General features: G+C 35.6%; 1 protein-coding gene across 1 annotated transcript in view; it reads left to right on the forward strand.

Annotated features, from left to right (window-relative positions):
• Stk3 (serine/threonine kinase 3) overlaps positions 1 to 21,927 on the forward strand; it is a 214,945-nt gene that overhangs the window by 26,503 nt on the left and 166,515 nt on the right. The gene's annotated exons all lie outside the window — the stretch shown is intronic.

Raw genomic sequence — 21,927 nt, forward strand, 5'->3', positions numbered from 1 at the left:
ATTGTCATTTATTTATTATCTATAGAGACTGTTATTATTGTTGAGATTAACAATATAAGGATATGGGTCATTGTCTCTTTTATGTATTAGTCCTGTTCTCCCCATCAAAGAAATCTAACCAAACAAAAATTTATATCATAGTTGAAATTTTCCTTGTTTTCCTATGTAGTTTGTTGTCTATACACTAGTTCATTGATTAATTGGGTTGGTCTTTGTTGCATATTTGTTCTCATGTGAAGAATACAAAATATGCTAACTGGGAGTATACTTTTACTGTTACTATTTTGCTTTATTCATCACTAGGCAGGCTGAGCATATGTGTGTTGGTTATTACATTTTTATTATGGGTGCTATTTTCTATCTTTTGTTGTTCTTTGTCTTTTTGGGAAGTCTAGTACTTGATTGGAAGTTTGCTAATAGTTTTCAGAACCTTTACATATCAAAATGAACGATCTGATTGTCAGCATAGAAGTTAAAGAAGGAGCCTCAGAATTTGACATGTATTTTGTCTTTAGAATAGCAATTGAAACCTAGTAAACCTTTGATAAATATTTCTTGAATTCAGGCAAGGTCAATTCCTCGGTTGTTTCCCAGCAATGAAGGGATTTTTTTTTTTTTTAAAGATAAGGCTGTGAATATGGCCTAGTGGCAAGAGTGCTTGACTTGTATACATGAAGCCCCGGGTTCGATTCTCCAGCACCACATATGTAGAAAACGGCCAGAAGTGGCACTGTGGCTCAAGTGGCAGAGCCTTGAGCAAAAAAGAAGCCAGGGACTGGGCTCAGGCCCTGAGTCCAAGGCCCAGGACTGGCAAAAAAAAAAAAAAAAAAAAAAAAATCCCTTCATAATTTTACCCATAGGCCTCTTTTGGCCTCCTTGTCTTAGGGAAAAAAGAAAGCTGATCTAGTGCAAAGTTAGTGTATTGTTTGTTTGGGTTTTTTTTTTTTTTGAGCCTCAAAGTTTTTTGTTTTTTTTTTTACTTTTTAAATTATTGTTATAAAGGTGATATACACAGGAGTTACAGTTATATAAGTCAGGTAACAAGTACATTTCTTTTTGGACAATGTCTCTCTTTCCCTTGCTCTCTCCTTTTTCCCTCCCATCTCCACCCACAAGTTGTATAGTTCATTATATCATATTGTCTAGTGAGTACCACTGCTGCATTTGTTCACCCTTTATCCCCTCCATTTCTGTGTCAAAATGTTTTTACCTTTCAAGGATTAAAATATTCAGTGGATCTATAGGAATAATATTTAAAATTTCCTTTGTGAAGAGTTAAAAAAATTACTTTAAATGTCATTTTAAATTTTTCAACATGTATGCATCTAACTATTATATACTGCCTAGTAGAAAAGTACAACTGTGAAACTGAAGCTTTTTAAAGATAGGTTAGATTTTTGATTAGAGGCTTTCAAAATGATCTTCATATAATTGTACAGCTATGCCTTGACATATGGAAGAAATAGAATCAGTGTCTTAGATGTATACTTGGAAACATACTAAGAAATTGCCTAAGGTTATTCTCTCCCATTTAGACTCATTTTTTTTTTTTTTGGTGTGGCTACTTGGCTTAATTCAACATAGTATAGTAGAAAGAGCATGAACTTTCAGCACTATAGATTTTAGTTTGATTCTTCTACAAGAAGATGGACAGTCTGAGAAAAAAATGTAACTGAGAACTTCTGTCTTCTCTTGCATTAATGTAACATTTATATAGTCTTTTACATTTTACTTGACAACTTTATATGTCAGTTGAGTGAAAAGTTCAGATGGAAAGATTCAAGGTAGGCAGAGTATGCTTTGCTAAAGGTAAAAAAATACTTTTTGTATATTGCTTATATACACATGTGATAATACGTAGAAAACTAAATTCAGTCCTGTAAAGTTAAAGTTATTTTGGAACATAAAAAAAGGCAATAGGCTCAGCACACTTCAGGGAAAGAATTGCTTTGCAGATTTTTGAGAATACGTGTCCTAAATACAAGCTTCAAAAGGGAACAGTTTTTTTTTCTGTGTGTGTGTGTGCGCGCGCGCGTGCGTGCGTGAATGCGTGTGTGTTTGTGTGTGCTCGCCAATCCTAGAGCTAGTGCTAGGTCTCTATCATGTGAACCACAGCTCCACTTCTGGCTTTTTGGTGGTTAACTGGAGATAAGAGCATCATGAACTTTCTTGCCTGAGCTGGCTTCAAACCGCTGTCTTCTAGCTAGGATTTTAGCACCTAGAAGGGCACAGCTTTTAGTTTATTTTGTTCAGTTTTATCTCTACTTTCTAAGTAATGCTTAGTATAGGATGCTCAGTAATTATTTGTTGAAGGATTGAATGAATAACAGATGAGAGAAGGCAAGAGTGTATCCTATTATCTGATTTCCATTTCTTTTTCTGTCTTTGCTTTTTTTTTTGTCAGTTGTGGGATTTGAACTCAGGGCACTGTCCCTGAGTTTTTTTGCTCAAGGCTACTAGCACTCTACCACTTTGAGCCACAGTGCCACGTCCTTGATTTCCATTTCTAAAGGCCTACTTTCATCCATTTAGGCTCCAGAAAGAGAATGTTCTCAGCATCTGATTCAATTGACTTCCTTTGCTAGTACTTAGTACTTAATCTGTTGCTTAGAATCTTTGCCTTGTTTTAGGTTGTTGGATCTATGTGAGGATTGTGCACTTTTTATTTAAGTTTTTCTTTTCTCTACTTTTTTTCCTACCTTTTGATGTTGAAAAGGGAAGCTTATGACATCTTTATGATTTTGCTAATGTCTTTTTGGTTCTTTATTTTATCTCTCCTTGAAATATATTTGGTAATTCTTCAAGAAGTCATTCTTTGGAGCCTCCTAATTTCTTGTTCTAATGTAAACTCATTGCTTTCTAGGTCTGCTGTACACCTGCATCCTTGGAATTTCTTTTCACTGGATTCCTGGGTTAGTGCCATCATTTTCTTATGAATTTCCTGTTTTCATTCTTTGTTTTTCACCTTTACATTTTAGCTAAATTCTCTTCTTTTAGTATAAGAAGAAAGAAGTGGTCAATGATTTGAGTCCTAAAAACTAATTTGTTTCTGCAGGATTTTAAATAGAAAATAATTTTCTATCAGAACCTTGAGACTTAGCTCTATTATTTTCTGCCATCTATTGTTGCTAAATGTGATAGATAATGCCTGTCAGAGTCATACTCATTCAAAGGTTTTTCTCCCACATCTGAAAAATTTTGCATTTTTTTCTCCTATATTTCTGATATTTGACAGATTTTGCCTATCCCATTATTAGTTATGCTCAGCATTCAGTAATTCCTTTGCATATGAACACTGGTCTTCAGCCTTGGAAATTTTCTTTTATAATTTGCCTTTTTGTTTTCTTCATTGATGTTTCAATCTGATTTATGTCTACATATAATATTTTATCCTCTTTTTTGTCATTTTGCCTTTTTTGAGGGTAGTGTAGTTGGTTTATACTACTTTATTTTCTGACTCTTCTAACTGAGCCTTTATTTCCATAGCTAATTCACAACTCTATGTTTTAATTAACCATTTTTTCCATACCATAGTAATGCTGACATAAGGATATTAATTAAAGCTTTTAAAATTGCTATGAGGATAATAGTGTTTTTTTTTTTTTCCTTTTCTTTTTTTGGCCAGTCCTGGGCCTTGGACTCAGGGCCTGAGCACCATCCCTGGCTTCTTCCCGCTCAAGGCTAGCACTCTGCCACCTGAGCCACAGCGCCCCTTCTGGCCGTTTTCCATATATGTGGTGCTGGGGAATCGAACCGAGAGCCTCATGTGTAGGAGGCAAGCACTCTTGGCACTAGGCCATATTCCGAACCCTTTCCTTTTCTTTTTAACCTACTATATTTCTGTCTTGTGTGAAGCATCTGTTGTTTCCTCTGGGATTATTTGTTTTATTTATCTTGGTCTTGGCCTTGAGACAGGAAAGCTCCCCAGCTCTCTCACTGAATGCACTGGAACAATGATTTTTCACTGGTAGGCGAAAGGCAGGGTAAATGGGTTAAGAATTTACCTTTAAAAGTAAGTAAAGACTACTTTTTCATCCTTTTAGAGCACCTCATTTCTTTGTTTTGGAGATTAATCCATAATGTATGCTTTTCCTTTATTCTTGCCCTTTTACCCTCTGTTTCTAAGATTGGAGTCTTGTTTCAGATCCTCTCTTTTTACCTGCTCTTGATTGTGACTCTTTAAATAGAAATATTCACAAAGGTATTAGATTCTTTTTGTGTTGGATTCTATTCTTTTTTTTTTTTTAATTCTCTTACTGTTAGTTTGATGGAGTTTCAGAGAAGGAGAGATAAATAACTAAGGTACACATCTCACTCAGGAATTTAAAATAGTACAACTACTATGAGAACTGATTTGATAATCTCTTATAGTTGAGTATGAGTATGTGTATGTTTTAGGATTCCTCTTTTTAAAAAAAATTTGTAGCAATCATTAGCTCTAGCAGGGAAATTTTTTTTTCAAATTTTTATTATCAAACTGATGTACAGAGTGGTTACAGTTTCATACGTTAGGCATTGGATACATTTCTTGTACTGTTTGTTACCTTGTCCCTCAAACCCCCCTCTCTCCTCTCCCTTTCCCTTTCCCCCCCATGAGGTGTTCAGTTCACTTACACCAAACAGTTTTGCAAGTATTGCTTTTGTAGTTGTTTGTCTTTTTTTACCCCGTGTCTCTCAAGTTTGGTATTCCCTTTCAATTTCCTAGTTCTAAACCAGTATACACGGTTTCCAATATACTCAGATAAGATTACAGAGATAGTGTAGGTACAACCACAGGAAGGTGATACAAGAACATCATCAATAATAGAAGATACACATGGGACGTTGAAAGTAGTTACAACTGTGATATAACAATCGTTTCCATAACATGGAGTACATTTCACTTAGCATCATCTAATGTGTTCATAAGGGTATAGCTATTGGGCTCTTGTGACCCTCTGCTATGACTTGCCTAAACCTGTACTAATTCTTTCCAATAAGGGAGACCATAGAGTCCATGTTTCTTTGGGTCTGGCTCACTTCACTTAGTATCATTTTTTTTCCAGGTCCTTCCATTTCCTTACAAATGGGGCAATGTCCTTCTTTCTGATAGAGGCATAAAATTCCATTGTGTATATGTACCACATTTTCCTGATCCATTCATCTACTGAGGGGCATCTGGGTTGGTTCCAGATTCTAGCTATGACAAATTGTGCTGCAATGAACATTGTTGTGCTGGTGGCATTACTGTGATTTTGTTTGTGGTCTTTTGGATAGATACCCAAAAGTGGGGCTGCTGGGTCATAGGGGAGTTCTATATTTAGCCTTCTGAGGAATCTCCATACTGCTTGCCAGAGTGGCTGAACCAGTTTACATTCCCACCAACAATGAAGTAGGGTTCCCTTTTGGCCACATCCCCTCCAACAATTGTTATTGTTAGTTTTCTTGGTATATGACATTCTTACTGGGGTGAGATGGAATCTCAATGTTGTTTTGACTTACATTTCTTTTATGGCCAGTGATGTAGAGCACTTTTTCATATGACTCTTGGCCATTCTCATTTCCTCATCAGAGAAGTCTCTTTGTAAGTCTTTAACCCACTTGATAAGGGGGCTATTGGTTCTTTGCAGTTTTGTTTTGGAGGAAGGTAATTTTTTTAGTTCTGCATATATTTTAGATATGAGGTCTTTGTCTGTTGTATGGCCGGTAAAGATCTTCTCCCAGTCTGTGGGCTTTCTGTTTATCTTGCGAGTTACGTCCTTTGCTGTGCAGAAGCTCTGCAGTTTGATGCAGTCCCATTTGTCCAACCTTTCTTTGATTTGTAGCCTTTCTGGGTCTTTGTTAAGGAAGTTCCGTCCTGCGCCAAGGAGCCCAAGTGTTTCTCCTACTCCTTCCTTTAGTGTTTTCAGGGTGTCTGTTTTGATTTTGAGGTCTTTAATCCATTTGGAATTGATTTTGGTGCAGGGTGATATATAAGGATCTAGTTTTAGTTTGTTGCATGTGTTGAGCCAGTTTTGCCAGCACCATTTGTTAAAGAGGCTATCTTTCTTCCAAACTATTGTTTTAGCTCCTTTATCAAAGATTAAGTAGGCATAGTTCTGTGGGTTCATTTCTGGGTCTTCAATTCTGTTCCATTGGTCTTCAGGCCTGTTCCGGTGCCAATACCAAGCTATCTTTATTACTATAGCTTTATAATACAGCTTGAAGTTGGGTATTGTAATTCCTCTAGCACTGTTCTTTCTAGCAGGGAAAATTTTATTGTGACATTCCATATCCTCTTTTACTCTGTGATTGCTCTTTTCTTCTGTACCTGAGAAATCTCTATAAATTGTACAGTGAACCTGGTATAAGAATTTTGTGAAACAGAAAATTAGAAGCAAATTTAAGTGTTGAGCATCATTAGCTCCTGGACTAGATAATCTGTTTTGTTTTTCTCCAGTCTTTATACTTGGTAGCTGTTTAATGAGGATAACTTCTGGTATCTGATTTTAAACTGAGAGAACACAGCCCTCAGTTGTACAAATGGGAGTTACATTAAAATATAAATGTGTTTTATTTTTAAAACTTAAGTAAGTTCCAGTTTGATATATTAGAGCATGCTTTGGAATTTACCTATACCAGAATGAGATCAATTTCCGTGTGTATGTGTGGGCAACAATTCTAGTAGTAAATTCCAGACTAAAGAGAACAAATTTTAAGTGATGTGTATGTCCTATCTCTACAAGTGTGGTGTTAGATTGCTTTATAATGGGAATAATTATAAGTATTCAGGCAAGATGGAATATAGTGAATGCAACAGCAAAGTTTATTAGGAAAGGAATATACTTACCAATGCATGGAAAGTGGGATGTCTTTTTTTTTGGTCCTGGGGCTTGAACTCAGGGCCTAACCACTGTCCTTGCCTTCTTTTTGCTCAAGGCTAGTACTCTATCCCTTGAGCCACAGCACCATTTCCAGCCTTTTCTGTTTATGTGGTGCTGAGGAATCGAACTCAGGGCTTCATGCATGCTAAGCAAGCACTCTACTGCTAAGCCAAATTCCCAGCCAAGTGGGATGTCTTTAAAGTAAAAATGATAATGAGTTTAGCCAGGCACAAATTTTTATTGAATATAAAGGACCTGGAGCATTAAGTCACTCTCTTGGACTTGTTCAGCCAGCAGGCCCAAAGGTTTACTAAATTACGTTTGATTTCTAGGGCATGATCTATTGACCTGGGTAGGTAAGTTAAAGATCTATTGTTTAGGAGCTATTTGTTGACCTGCCTTGGGACTAGAATAAAGTATATCCTCAGGTGGATAGAGTGAAAACATTCCGTGATTTTTTTTTTTTTTTTTTTGGCCAGTCCTGGGCCTTGGACTCAGGGCCTGAGCACTGTCCCTGGCTTCCTTTTGCTCAAGGCTAGCACTCTGCCACTTGAGCCACAGCGCCACTTCTGGCCGTTTTCTGTATATGTGGTGCTGGGGAATCGAACCCAGGGCCTCATGTATACGAGACAAGCTCTCTTTCCACTGGGCCATATCCCCAGCCCACATTCCATGATTTTGATGGGCCGCCTAGACTGGCTGAAAGTTTAATTACAGCATTTTCTCTCAGAGTCCTGTGATTCCCATCCTCCATTTTAGATTCTCTTTGTATATCCTCATAGCTCATGGCTAGCTGTTACCTATCATAAATGACAAAATACATAACATCATTCTGTTTGGTAATTCTTTCTTTTGACTGCACTGGAATTTGAACTCAGGGCCTCATACTTGTTGGGAATTTGTGAATTATGTTCCCAGCCATTCCTGCTTTAGTTATTTTTTCTGAATAAGATCTTGCTTTTTGCTGGAGCTGGCTTAGACTCCCATTCCCCTGTTATATTTTAATCTATATCTGGGATGATAGTTTCATCTCACCATGCCCAGCTTTTTTGATTGGTAGAGTTCATGTGGTCACATGGACTTTTTTGTCCAGGCTGGTCTTGAACCTTGATCTTCTCCTCTCCAGTGGCTAGAATTGTAGGTGTGACTGAGTACCCTACTTTTGCTTGATAAATTCTTAACTAATAGTTTTAGAATAGTGATATTTGTCTCAACTAAAGTGTTAGGTATTTGGTAGGATTCATTTATGTATGTATGTATGTATGTATTTATTTATTTATTTATGTATTTATTTATTTGTGGGTCTTGGGGCTTGAACTCAGGGCCTAGACACTGTCTCTGAGCTCTTTCACTCAAGGCTAGTGCTCTACTACTTTAAACCACAGCTCCACTTCCAGTACTCCTGTGGTTAATTGGAGATAAGAATCTCATTGATTTTCCTGCTTGGGCTGGTTTTGAACTGTGATCCTCAGATATCTGCTTCCTGAGTAGCTTAGGTTTTCATGTGTGATCCAGCAGCATTAGCATTTGGTAGGTTTTTTAAGACCAGTTTTATATAGCACCTGTTAAATGTCAGTACTTTTAAAAACATCATTTTATGTTTATTGCATTTAATCCTCATTTGAGAATTTAATAACTCAAAGAGGTAAAAATTATTAATCAGAGTCAAATGTGGTAAAGTAATTTATATGGAAAGAAAGAGTTGAAATTACAACTAACTTGTAGAAGAATTGAGATGTAATTAAGAACACAAAATCTCAAGGCAGAATGTGTTTGAATCTTACCTGTTCTGCATATTTAATGTGAACTCGGAAGGTTTAAGAGCTTGTTTGTAGTGTATTGTCTTCATCTGCATTAACAGGACTTTCTATTTTATTGAGGGTTTTTTTTTAAACATTTGCTATATATCTAGTGTGAAAACAGCCATATAAAGCTCTTTCTGTATTTGCTACTGACATTTTCATCATCTTTCTATCATCTCAGAGAGATGGCAGTATCTTCACATTATAAACATTATCTGTCAGATATGTTGAGGTTGAGGTAGAGTAATATGAAGGATCACAGAACCAAGGATAGGATGCAAGTACTTACCACTTGTAGTTCACTATTGTTGATAATGAAGTAAGTATATGCTCTATAAGATGAGTTTGTATTTTTAGGAACAGTGGGAGTTTATCTAATAGAATAAAATAGCGGATACTCAAAATACAGCAGATATTTTATCCTATGTCCCTAGAATTAATACCTTACACACAATAGCTTTTATAGTAAACGTTTGATTTGTGGTACTTAAAAAAAGTTTGTATGCACACTGCTTTGATGTTAATTATGTGCTTCTTTAAACAGATTTTTGTTTCTCTAGGTGAATGCAGGCCAAATTCTTCTTATTTATTTGGTTTATGTTGTATCTTTGCTAATAATAATAGATGCCTTTTTGATATAAGTGGATTTATATTCTATGAAGTTCTTTTGGGGGATCTATATTTGTTCTGTTACTGCTCTAATTCATGTTTGACTTTCCTAATCACTTTGTTGCATATTCTCCCTTTGTGTAATAGATACTAGTTCATACTGGTTTTACAACTCCTTATATATTGAGTGCTTTTTTGTTGTCTTCTGATCTCTTTTTCAGGAATCTTTTCATGTGGGAAAGGATTTTAAAATGTCTACCCACTGATCATTTTCACAACAGAGTATCAGTTCTCTTTCTCTGTAGATCAAGGGATTATAAACAGCGTGTATGTATGTATATTTACATATGGTGTAAGTAGTGAAAGCTTTCATTTTGAATCACTAGTTGTGGGACTTTGTGATAGATTATTAATCTTTTTTTTTCCTTGCCAGACATGTGCAGTCCAGATTTCATGAAAGAAAATCTCTCTGCCCTCTTGTATATAATAATAGCTAAAATATTCTTGTTATGTCTCTTAATGTATGTATTTGTGTTGAGCAGAAGATTTGTGTTTTTCTAGAAGAGTCCCATAATTTTTTTTATTATTTAAAACTTTGGATATTTTATCCTCTTAACTCTCTTCCTTTGGGTGAGATGAGACTGAATGGTGACAGGTGGAGGGAGTTACCGAGCTGCCTTACTGTTTTTTTCCAGTTTTTTCTTTATCCCACATCCCTGAGAGGCCTGTTAAGTTGTATTCTTTTTTCAAGAGGTAAAGAAAGTGGAGAGAAACTTTGGTTGTAATGAAGTTGGAATATGAAACTTGATAGATATTCACATCAAATCTTACATGTAAGCTTTTGTGTTACTTTTGAGATTTAAGGATTTCAGAGATTGCTACATATTCCTCAAGTTTCTCTAAGTCATTAATTTTTTAGTAAGGGGTTTTGGTGGCCACTCCATGTGATTCTATCACTCAAGTCATAAAAATGAATAGAAGCTGGACTATTTGGGTTTGGTAAAATGAAGTCTAAATGCACTAGTAAAACAATTTGACATAGAGGTTTATTAGCTATAAGAGGTGCTACTAGGAAAGGAAAACAAAAGCAGATCTCCCCTCCCCCTCCCCCTGCCCTCCTGCTTTGGGTAGCTGCAAGAAGTGGCACTAGGAAAAAGAAGGCAAAAGCAGATCCCTTTTTAAAGCAATTTTCAATTTTTTCTCACATGTTTATTCTTCTGCTCTCTCCCCTTTCCTGGTTATTATATCCCTTCTTTGGGGGATAAAAAAATAGAAATTAGCTCAGAGATTGGATACTGTTAAATGTCTGGAATAACCTTTAGCATTTCTGGAGTTAGGATGTACTTTGTACAAATCTCTTCTCCAGGACTTTCATTTTTCTTTAATATTAACTTAGAGCTTACTACATTGGTTTCAATTCTTGGTTACACGTTACAGAAAATCTGGTCTAAAGTTTCTGTTTTAAGCCAGTGGAGTTCCTTCCTTCCTTCCTTCCTTCCTTCCTTCCTTCCTTCCTTCCTTCCTTCCTTCCTTCCTTCCTTCCTTCCTTCCTCCCTCCCTCCCTCCTTTCTCTCTCTCTTTCTTTCTTTCCTTCCTTCCTTCCTTCCTTCCTTCCTTCCTTCCTTCCTTCCTTCCTTCCTTCCTTCCTTCTTTCTTTCTTTCTTTCGTGATATTTACTTTTTTATACTTTGTTTGTTAGAATTCTGGTGAGGCTGATTGAAATACTGTGTGTCTTTTTTTCCACAAAGGAAACCACACAGAAATTCATTTCCAAGACAGACCAGTAGATTGGGACAAAATCAGACACAAAATTTACATACTACATCCAAAGTGCTAAAAATTAAGTATGGTTTTAAATTTTACATGTGGTTTTAAATTTCAGATGTGTATTTATGACCATAGAATGTTTGCCTGTAGTTTTGAATGGTGATATCATTTTCCATTAGATTAAACCTGAAACCTGGCTTATTATTTCATTAAAATGGACAGTTCCAGGACTTGAACACAGTACAGTGCCTTGTGCTCTTGTTCTGCTTTCTTAAGTTTATTTCTAACATAACTAGAGTTTGTTTTCATAGAGCTTGATTCAGAGTGAAAAGAATTACTTGATTTTCTCTTTTTTGTTGCTGGTATTTTTAAAAATTTTTTTATTGACCCACTCACTTTTATACAAACTCCTCTCCCCCCCCCCCCCCCCGCTTCCTGGATTATATTGTTCTAGTTGAAATGCAGCAGGAATGAAACTCTTAGACTTCATTGCTAAGAATGAATTATGCCTTTCTCTAAGGAAGTCATTCTAGCTATGGAAATGTGATATGATAATTGGCTTACACCTAGCTTGAGTGTCAAGCCTCAAGACTGGGTGGAGCTGATTATTAGAAGTAGTACCTAGTTTGAGATGGGTTTCCTAAAATGAAATCAGAATATGCTAGCCAAGGGTGAGTGGGTTTATATTTACTAACACCCCCCCCCCCGCAAGGAAATACTCCAAAACAAAACCATTAAAGAAGTCTCTCTAAAATAGCTCTCAAAATGAATGTTAAACTTAGAAAGAGGTTATCTGATGACATTGAATATCAAGGCTGTTGAGCTCCTAATTCTTCTATTATAGTAACACATCATAAGGTTGGTGTTTCTCAAGAAGCTTGTTACTGGTATGTCAGTGCTAAATGGCTAAATGTTTGCAAGAATTCCCCTAGAAAGTTTACTTATGGGGATTGAAGACTCAATGTTTCTTTCAGATCATAAGTGGCTTGACCATGGTGATCTCTCTCTCTCTCTCTCCCCCCCCATCTATATCTATATTATCTATCTATCTATCTATCTATCTATCTATCTATCTATCTATCTATCTCTCTATCTATCTATCTATCTATCTATCTATCTATCTATCTATCTATCTATCTATCTATCTATCTATCTAGAGTCCTTAGTTTCTTCTCACATTGTGTAGGTATTGCTGGTGTTGGAAGTGTTGTATTAGAATCTTGGAAGAATGTGTTAATTTTTTTAATGCCTTTGACAAAATACTTTAGATAAACAACTTAAAGAAGCAAAGATTTATTCTGATTTATGGTTCTAGTCCATGGTCAGGTAGTTCCATTGCTTCTAGGCCTGTGGCAAGACAGAAATACAAAGGTGGAAAGATGTGAAGGATAAAAGGTACTTTTACCCTATGGCACTCTGGAGGTGGGGTAGGGTGGAGAATGAATGATGTAGAGCTGGATATTAGTGGCTCACACTTGTGATCCTAGCTACTGAGGAAGCTGAGATTTGGAGGATCTGTTTGATACCAGCTGGGGCAGCAAAGTCCTAGAGACTTTCTCCAGTTTACTAGTAAAAAGCTAGGTTGGAGTGGCTCAAATAATACATCAAACAAACTAAGCAAGTCTATACTCAGTATAGGGGAGGGAAGAAAATAAGATGTTCCCTTCAAAGCTGAGCCTCCAGAAACCTGCTTCCTTTGGCTATTAACTTATTAATGAATGAATCCCTAATAATCCAATGACTTTTTGCTCATGCTACCAGCAGGGAACCAAACCTTCTACACAGAGAAAATCTGTCTGTGTAAGAAGTGATACCTTTGCTTCTTATTTGGTGTCTCTTCTGGAGGAAGATTTTGTTCTGAATGTTTTTCACACTTGTTTCTTAAATTTCCAAGTCACAACATAAAAATGAATGGAAACTAATGACTATGCATTGTAGGATTAGATTATTCCAATTTTTCATAGTAATCATGTGTCATCATGTCTTCATCTCTGATTAAATACATCATATATATCACGGTTCATTACATCTTTTCTAAATTTTTTGATAGGATTATCAACACTTTTCTTTATTTTTTTTACGTGTTACAATGTAGTCCCCTGAATAGTCTATTCCTTCTACCTTAACTAAGTAAATTAGGCTTAACAAAGGTATTTCCTTGGCTTTCCTTACTGGTAAATTACCCAGTTTACACCTTCTTCTTGGCATTTCTCCAAGTTTTATTTCCCTTCCATCAGCCAGGCCCGCTTTCATGTTTTCATCTTGTACATTCCTCTCTTGGTAAATTGCTTGTCATTCTGGATCCACAATGAGCTCTCTCTTCCTGCCATAGACTTGACCTGTAGCACAGTGGTTAGTTAAAGAGATGTGCTTTATTTGAAAGGCCCCTGGTTATAGAGGCAGAAGACCAAGTTTCAGTGCCTAAATTGTTACTTATTGGGTGTTGTGACGCTGAATACATTGTATAATTCCTCCGAACTTTAGATTCTTAATCCTAAAATGGATCCACTATTGTATCACTTGCCTTACCTACATCATGTTTTCTTGTGAGGGACAAATGTCAGAATTCTGTAAAATGTGATGTTCTGTACCTATATAAATTGTTCTTTTGCTTACTGTGTAAGGCAAAAACTTGTTTTAATTACTAATGAGTTAAGAATTTTATATTTGTTGAAATAGTATATCCCTAACATTAAAAATAACACTAAAAAGATCATTGCGTCATATACCTAAAAGTATTTGTTCAGTCTTAGGAAAAAAGAAATTTTGTGCAGAAGTTAATTTTCCTGAAAAATGAAAATCTATCTCTTTGTATGAGAAATCACAAATTTTAATAAAATTCTGTGAAACTGTTTTAAAATTGTGTTGTCTTGTATAATTTTCTGTATAATTATGTTCAACTAGTGTAGAAATCTACCTTCTCAGGACTGGGAATATGGCCTAGTGGCAAGAGTGCTTGCCTCGTATACTTGAAACCCTGGGTTCGATTCCCCAGCACCACATATACAGAAAACGGCCAGAAGTGGCGCTGTGGCTCAAGTGGCAGAGTGCTAGCCTTGAGCAAAAAGAAGCCAGGGACAGTGCTCAGGCCCTGACTTCAAGGCCCAGGACTGGCCAAAAAAAAAAAAAGAAATCTACCCTCACACACCTTTGAGATATATAAATGAAGAAAAAAGGCTCTTTTGTGCATATTGTAAAAAACAGATAGTACAAAAAGTCTAATAGAGAAAGTTAATGTCTGAACACCCAATTTGCCTCAAATTTTACTTGGTTAAGGTCAAGTCAGTTAATTTCTCATTGGTTCTTTCAGCATATATGCATGTATATCTTGTTTTTACACAAGAGCTTCAACCTGTGTGTGGTGTTCTATCTACTGTTCTTTTTCCCTAGTTACCTTCTCATACTAGTATGTGCAGGTTCTTTTATATATAAAAGAAAACATCTTTTTTTTTAATGTTAGTCCCAACTTGTAATATTTTTGTTATTGAAATCAAAGCTATAGAAGGTTTATACCAGTGTATTGGCATGTTTATGTTGTTTTAGTCGTTGCATACATTTTGAGAAATGGAATTACTAAGTCAAAGGACTTTTTTTGTGTGCTCCTGAATGTTAAACCCAGGGCCTTGTGTATGCTAGGTAAACATTCTACTCAATGTTCATTTATAACAGCAGTTTTCTCTGGAACTGTGATGATGATACTCAAGCAATACATAGTATTTTTAGAAGTATGGCAATTCCAGTTGAGAAAAAAATGTTGACTTTATATTATGTCTGCCTAATTTATGAAAGAGATAAGAGCTTTCATTTAGGTGCTTTCTTGTTTCTTTCCTAAAGTTTCCTTAAAATATTTATTATTAATTTCATCACAGAAATCTCCCTTGGGATTTTGAATAAAGTTGGTTTCCCTTTTGCTATGACTGCAGACACTTCTTTGATCATTATACATTATTATTATTATATTTTACACACCTGTCTTTACATTTCTAAGTTTTAGCTTTGAGTCTGCTGTCAGTGTTCCTTCCTTCTTTTCTTTTTTCCTTCTTTCCTTTTTGTGCTGCTATTGGGACCTTATGCTTTTGACTGACTCATGGCTGATAGTCTACCACTTGAGCCATGTCTCCAGTCTGCCATTTTGTTCCTTAATTCAATATGTAGTCTCTTCTGCCCTGATTGCCTTCCAAATTTAATCTAGGTCTCAGCCTCCTGAGTAGCTAGTACTACAGATATAAGTCATTAATACCTGGCTCAGACTTTTTTTAAGTTTAGCTATAATGATGTAAGTTTTTTTTTCAAATTTTTATTATCAAACTAATGTACAGAAAAGTTACAGTTTCATACGTTAGGCACTGGATACATTTCTTGTACAGTTTGTTACCTTGTCCCTCATATCCCCCTCCCTCCTCTCCCTTGCCCTTCCCCCCTCCCCTCCTGGAGGTGTTCAGTTCACTTACACCAAACAGTTTTGCAAGTATTGCTTTTGTAGTTGTTTGTCTTTTTTTACCCTGTGTCTCTCAAATTTGGTATTCCCTTTCAATTTCCTACTTCCAATACCAGTATATACGGTTTCCAATATACTCAGATAAGATTATGATGTAAGTTTTTCAGTAAGTATATAAAACTGTTCTTAACTTGACTTAACATTTTACATTCTTTTCTTATACCTTTTTTCTTTTTTCTTTTGCTAGTTGTGGGGCTTGAACTCCGGGCCTGAGCACTGTCCCTGGCTTCTTTTTTGCTCAAGGCTAGCACTCTACCACTTGAGCTACAGTGCCACTTCTGGCCTTTTCTGTTTATGTGGTGCTGAGGAATCAAACCCAGGGCTTTGAGCATGCTAGGCAAGCACTCTACCACTAAGCCATATTCCCAGCCCATCCTATACCTTTTATATAGAAACATAAAGAACCATACATTAGTAGTGGACTTACTATACATACATACATGTAAACACACATTTATAGTTTATTCTTTTTACTACTATTTAGTAATTATGCACAACATAATGAGTTATTACTGTGTGTGTGTGTGTGTGTGTGCACGCTTGCACGCGCGTGCCTGTTCTGGGGCTTAACTCAGAGCCTGGGTGGTGTCCCTGAGCTTTTTCGCTCAAGGCTAGCGCTCTACCACTTGAGCTACAGATCCAGTTCTGGTCTTTGGTGGTTAAATGGAGATAGGAGTCTCACAGGTTTTTCTTCCTAGGCTGGCTTCGAACTTCAATCCTCAGATCTTAGCCTTCTGAATTGCTAGAATTACAGGCATGAGCCACCAGAACCCAGCTAATATAATGTACCTTGATCATATTCATTTCCTTCTTCCCTCTCTGGTTCACTTCCTCTCCCTTCCTCTAAGAGCCCCTGTCAAACTTTCATGACCATTTTTCTTTTTATATTTTATAGATTCCCCTTACAACAGAAAACATGCAATTACTTGTTGTCTTAGTCTAGTTTACTTTATTTCACGTGATAATCTTTAATTCCTTCCATTTTCCTGAACATGATGTTCTTTGTCTTTATTGCTGAATAATACTTCATTGTATAGATACCCCAATTTCTTTACCCATTCATTCATTTACTGACACCTATGCTGCTGGCTTTATATATTTTTGTGCCCATTGTTATTTTCTTTCCCCTTTGGTTACCATTGTTCATTATTCTTGAGAGTCAGCTCAAAAGTTACCTCCTCTGTGAATCCTTCCTTGGGGAGATATTTTAGGTTTTTTTTTTTATATTGTTGTTGTTGGTTGTGAGGCTTGAATTCAGGGCCTGATTGCAGTCCCTGAGTTTTTTTCACTAAAGTTATTGTACTTTACCACTTTGAGACATAGGGCCATGTCCGATTTTCTGGTAGTTAATTGGAAATAAGAGTCTCATGGACTTTCCTGCCCAATCCTCGGATCTCAGCCTCCTGTTTAACTAGGACTATAGGCCTGAGCCACCAGTGCCTGGCTTTTAGGTTGTATTAGATGGCTTAATTTTAACTTAAGGGTACTAGTTCAAGTGTATAGTCAGCCTTAACACCTGATCTTCAGAAGTGTTCTTGTAGCTAATCTTGTTCTTGTACTATTGCTTAGTATTATAATTTGTTTTCTTGTCTCACAAAATACTGAAGAACATGAAGAAAGGCATAGTGTAATAGGCTTTCAGTAAATTCTTACTTGTGCCTACCTTCTATGGTTGTGTTTGAGTATTAAGCAAAATGGTATGTATAATGTGGCTGATAGTAAGAACTCAGTAAGTATAATCTATTGGTTATTGGTGGGTAGATAAATTCTGAGTTTTGGAATATGAGGTGATTTTTTTGAAAGAGATCATATTTGGTTAATGCCTCAAAGAACCATGTTAGGATTCCATTAGTTAATTTTCTTTATAGACAAGTTTTAAGATCCTATGCAAACTTATTGAGAGTGAAAGTTAAGAATCTGTATCTGTATCACTTGAAACAGTGAACTAATTGTTTTGTATTCATTTTAGTTAACAGGAACTAACTGTAGATTCATACATTGTTTTGTATGCCTAAATAATTATGTCAAAAAGTGGGATTTAGCTGCATTTGTCAAAAACTCCTTTTGAAAATTTAAATTCTTAATTTTGTGTGAACTTAAATACTTCACTTGTATTTGTTTCTATGAACATAAAAACATTAAGGAAGTCTGTGTATTTTAAAACCATTTGTGCATGTGCCCTTGAGACAAGTTGGTGGGTACATTTTTTTATTAAAACCATATATACAGTGACATATTAAATGTATCATATTATTATACTAATCATATGACTCTAGAAACAAAAGTAACCAGAGGAGTAAAGCCTATCAAAACCATCTTTTTGTTTTTGTACAGTGAAATTCTTTTTAAATTTGCCAGTGAATTCATGCCAATATTGAAACCAGATGTAGACTTCCGTCTTTTAATGTATTAGCTCAGCTACAAAAGTCTTATTTCCATCCCTGATTGCTGAGTATTCATTCATGGTTATAATCTGTTTTTTGAAACTACCTATAAAATGTGATTCAAATTATTTTAAGATGACATTGCTCATTTTTATAGTGTCAGAAATGAACTTAAACCTGTAATGTATTGAGAATAACCTAATTAAATCTACAAATAAAGTATCCTTGTTGATAAAATTCTTTCTTTTGAAGGAACTCTTAAATGTTAGTTAAGTATAGTTAACTCTTAGTTGAGTTATGGGCCTGTTTGAACTGATGATATTCTTTTTTTTTTTAATTAGGAAAATACCTTTATTTTTGAAATGTTCCAATTTTCAATTTAAAAACCATGATAGTGGCTTTTTTACAACCTTACAAAGTATAGAAAAATGATGTTTTTCCCACCGTTTAATTCTTTTGTATGTGCCGGTACTAGGACTTGAACTTGGGGCCTCGGTATTGTTCCTTTCATTTCTCTGTTCAAGGCTGCACTCGACCACTTGTGTCACAGCTCCATTTCCAGCATTTTGCTAGTCAACTGGAAATCAAAGAGTCTCATAGACTTTCATAATGTTTAAGCTGGCTTTGAACCACAGGCCTCAGATCTCAGCCTCCTGAGTAGCGAGGATAAGACGTATGAGCCACTAGTATACAGCTAATGTTTCCACCTTCATTACAGCAATCTCATTCCCATCTCAAAGGAGCTCCATTATGGCTGAAAGCCAGTAGAGAGAAGGAATGGAGAATTCTTCAAGGGATGGGGCTCTCGGTACAGCCACAAAGTTTTTGCCACAAACTTTGAACTGATGATATTCTTACTGAAATGAAAAAGACATCATCTTCAAATTGTGTGCAATATAGGAAGCAATATTTTTCAAATAGAAATCTAGCTTCTTTGGGTACTTTGGGTAATTGACTATATTTACATATAAATGAAATTTGTTAAAATAGAAATCATGGCTGTTTTTAAGTGGTTATATCCTCTTGGTTCAGTTTTGTTATGTCAATTTTATCCATTTTTTCCAAGCTTTTATTTAGGTATAGGTCTTAAAAGTTTTCCCTCATGATCCTGTGGATCTCCTTGCTACTTGTTGTGATATTCCCATTTTCAGTCCTAATTTTATTTATTTGAGTCTCTTCTATCCTCTTTTGGTTAAATTGACTTAAGTATACTCACTCCTCCTCCCCCAACTTTTTCTTTTATTGATTTTTGTGTAGTTATATTACATTTTATTTCATTATGTTTAATCTTTACTATTTCTGTCTATTTGGCTTCAGTTTGGTTAGTTTCTGGTTTTCCATAAATTTGAGTTGCATGATATGGCTGCTTATTTGAGTCTTTCTGTTGTTTTGATGAAAGTTCTTATGGATGTAAATTTTCCTCTCAACACTGCCTCTGATATATCCCAGCAGTTCTGATAGGGTGGGTTTTCATTTTTATTTGATTCCAGGAACCTTATGATTTCATCCTTTATCAGTGACTCACACATCATTTAACTTGTTTTGTGTAGTCTCCATGTATTTGAATATTTTCTGTTGTATCTTTTGCAATAGAACTCTAGTTCCAGTATGATCTAACAGAACATAAAGAGTTAATTGTTTCTTTTTTTATTTGTTTAGATTTGCTTTGTGTTCTAGCCCATGATTTATTTTAGAGAAAATTCCATGGGCTGGTAAGAAGACCATGTGTTGTGTACCTTCTTGGTGAAACACTCTGAGATGTCGTTTAATTCCATTTGGGCTATAGTATCATTTAATTTAAATCCTTCTTTGTTGGGCGTTTTTTGAATGACCTGTCTGTTGGGGAGAGAGGAGTACTGAAATCTACAGCTATTAATGCACTAGGGTCTACCAGTGTTTGTGAGTCCAGAGTATTTGCTTAATGACCATGGATGTGCTGCTGTTTGATGTGTGTGTGTGTGTGTGTGTGTGTGTGTGTGCATATATATATACACATATATATGTTAACAACTGTAATTTCTTATTCATGAATCTTTCCCATTATTAATAAGAAGTGGCTTTTTTTTTTCTTTCCTGAGTTTAGCTTGGAGTCCACTTGTTTCAGATATAACTATCTATAATAGTTACCTGCTTTCTGGATCTATTTGTTTTGGCCTTTTTACATACTTTCACCCTGTGCCTGTGTTTGTTTCTGCCCCTAAGGTGTTTTTTTCTTGAAGGCATCAAATGGTTCTTTCTGTTCTTTTGATTGCAACTCTAAAGCCATTAAAATTTAATGCTAATGTTGAAACAGTCTGTTTTTCCTGTCATGTTACTTTTGTGATGCTTGCTTCCTTTGTTTTCCTGCTTTGCTAATCTACTATTCTAGTGGGATTTATTCTTTTCTGAATTTTCATGTCTTTGATTTTCTTTTTTTGTGGATATGATTCCTTTAATTATCTCCCTCCCCATCCCACCCCCACCCCTGGTCCTGGGGCTTAAACTCTAGGTGTGGGCTCTGTCCCTGAGCTTCTTTTGCTCAAGGCCAGTGCTCTACCACTTGAGCCACAGTGCCACTTAGGGCTTTTTTTTTTTTTTAAATTGGAGATAAGACTCTCATGGAGTTTGTTGCTTGACATGGCTTTGAACCATGATCCTCAGATCTTACCCTCCTGAGTAGCCAGGATTATGTGAGCCATTGGTGCCTGGCTTCCTTAAATATCTTTTTCCATGGTGTTTTTATAGTCATGAATTCTTTTAGCCTTTGTTAATTGTAGAAGATTTCTATCTCTGAAAATTTTGAAGTCTACTTTTGCTGGGTAAAATAGTTTAGTTTGGCCATTTTTGCCTTTCAGGACTTATGTCATCCTATGACTCCTTCAATAAAGTGTCTTTCAAAAATTTGCTATTATTGCCATTGCAAATTACTGTTTCCTCTCTTTAGCATCATTCAGCATTCTTTATTCTGTATATTTAACATTTTTACTAAATAATGTGTGTAGGAGTGTTTTGTTCCTAATTTTTCCTATTGGGAGTTATGTAGGCCTCTGCCACATGGATGATCCTGTCTTTCTTGAGGTTGGGCTATTTTCTGTCATTAAATAGATTCTCTATGCTTTCAGTTTTAAATTCTTCTTCTTTTTCAATTCCCACAATTTGTAAGTTTGATATTTTGCTAGAGACCAAATAGGTCTTGTAAGTCCCCTTAATGCCTTTTAAGTGTTCTTTCAACATATTTGACTGATGTAATTCTTTGGTTTAGCCTCAATTTCTGATACCCTCTTTTCAACTTCTTCTGTTATATTACCTAGGATTTTTGATTTTTTTTAAAATTTGAGCAATTGAGCTCTTGATTTTCAGGATTTTAGTTGAATTTTTCCCTAAGATTTCTATAAACTGTGCTGAATTCCTCCCTTATATTCTGCATTGCCGTCTTCATTTTATTCAGCTTCTTATTTTTATTCTCTTGGTTTATTTTTCTTATCGTTTGACTTCTCCTTAATTTTTTTAAGTTATTCACATAGCAGTTTTGTTTTTAATTTCATTATACATTCTTGTCATTGTTTTGACTACTTTCTTTAAATGTCACTTACGATGTTGCTGGTTTTTGAGAGAGACATTTTGCCTTATTTATTCATGAATTTCATGATCTTTCTCAGGCCTTTATACACCTTGGTCAAAGATTTGTGGCATTTGGTGGTTCTTTCTAGGTTTGTTATGATGGGTTTATGGCTGAGCTGTATCATATGGATTCTCAGAATTGGTCTTGGTTGACAAATAGTTAATTTCATCCCTCATTGTATATGTGAGACTCTTTTCTACTTAGTGAAGATGATTGATTTCAAAGGCTGTTGAAGGTAATAAGTCAGTTTTGTGTTTGTGTTAAGTTCTAATGAAGATGAGTCACTGCTATTGCTTTGATGAACATAAGATCTAAGGTATATTTTCTTGGTCTAGCAAAGCTTTCCTTAACTATGGTGGTGGTAGGTGGCTCAGTTCCTTGTACAAGTCTTTTGTTTCTTGATTAATTCCCAAGCATCTTTTTC

This window comes from Perognathus longimembris, chromosome 12 (genome assembly GCF_023159225.1).
Source record: "Perognathus longimembris pacificus isolate PPM17 chromosome 12, ASM2315922v1, whole genome shotgun sequence".
NCBI lineage: Eukaryota > Metazoa > Chordata > Mammalia > Rodentia > Heteromyidae > Perognathus > Perognathus longimembris.